At 51.3% G+C, this 1,105-nt stretch overlaps 2 non-coding genes across 2 annotated transcripts; both read left to right on the top strand.

Annotated features, from left to right (window-relative positions):
- Positions 1 to 308: 308 nt before the first annotated feature.
- LOC119344299 lies at positions 309 to 427 on the top strand. The gene has a single exon (XR_005166567.1). It is a non-coding gene; the product is annotated as a 5S ribosomal RNA (ribosomal RNA).
- A 297-nt stretch (positions 428 to 724) lies between these two features.
- Positions 725 to 843, top strand: LOC119344298. Its single transcript, XR_005166566.1, has one exon. It is a non-coding gene; the product is annotated as a 5S ribosomal RNA (ribosomal RNA).
- Positions 844 to 1,105: the final 262 nt, after the last annotated feature.

The following is a 1,105-nucleotide window of genomic DNA, read 5'->3' as shown; positions in this document are numbered from 1 at the left end:
TGTTGCATTCCCTTTTTAATTTTTTTCGCGCCGCTTGCAAAACAAAACGCACGTGTAAGTAATATATTTACCGTGTTTTATTATTTTGCACGAGTGCGGTAAGTCATAGCTGGGTGCTCACGATTCACGGGTCCAGCGTCGGCGTTGTGGCGCGGCAAGCGTGCACTGGTGCGGTTGAGAGGGAGGGGTGGAAACCGCGTTAAACTCGTCTCCGTAGTTGAGAGGGAGCGGCCAAAGCAATGTACAATCGTCTTTGTAGTGGAGCTGGGAGGGCCAAGGATAAGGGACGAAGACCGGGGTAACATGTCGGATGCGATCATACCAGCACTAAAGCACCGGATCCCATCAGAACTCCGAAGTTAAGCTTGATTGGGCGAGAGTAGTACTAGGATGGGTGACCTCCTGGGAAGTCCTCGTGTTGCATTCCCTTTTTAATTTTTTTCGCGTCGCTTGCAAAACAAAACGCACGTGTAAGTAATATATTTACCGTGTTTTATTATTTTGCACGAGTGCGGTAAGTCATAGCTGGGTGCTCACGATTCACGGGTCCAGCGTCGGCGTTGTGGCGCGGCAAGCGTGCACTGGTGCGGTTGAGAGGGAGGGGTGGAAACCGCGTTAAACTCGTCTCCGTAGTTGAGAGGGAGCGGCCAAAGCAATGTACAATCGTCTTTGTAGTGGAGCTGGGAGGGGCAAGGATAAGGGACGAAGACCGGGGTAACATGTCGGATGCGATCATACCAGCACTAAAGCACTGGATCCCATCAGAACTCCGAAGTTAAGCATGCTTGGGCGAGAGTAGTACTAGGATGGGTGACCTCCTGGGAAGTCCTCGTGTTGCATTCCCTTTTTAATTTTTTTCGCGCCGCTTGCAAAACAAAACGCACGTGTAAGTAATATATTTACCGTGTTTTATTATTTTGCACGAGTGCGGTAAGTCATAGTTGGGTGCTCACGATTCACGGGTCCAGCGTCGGCGTTGTGGCGCGGCAAGCGTGCACTGGTGCGGTTGAGAGGGAGGGGTGGAAACCGCGTTAAACTCGTCTCCGTAGTTGAGAGGGAGCGGCCAAAGCAATGTACAATCGTCTTTGTAGTGGAGCTGGGAGGG

This window comes from Triticum dicoccoides, unplaced genomic scaffold (assembly GCF_002162155.2).
Source record: "Triticum dicoccoides isolate Atlit2015 ecotype Zavitan unplaced genomic scaffold, WEW_v2.0 scaffold162537, whole genome shotgun sequence".
NCBI lineage: Eukaryota > Viridiplantae > Streptophyta > Magnoliopsida > Poales > Poaceae > Triticum > Triticum dicoccoides.
Note: the sequence above shows the minus strand (reverse complement) of the source record. Positions and strands in the feature narration are given on the sequence as shown.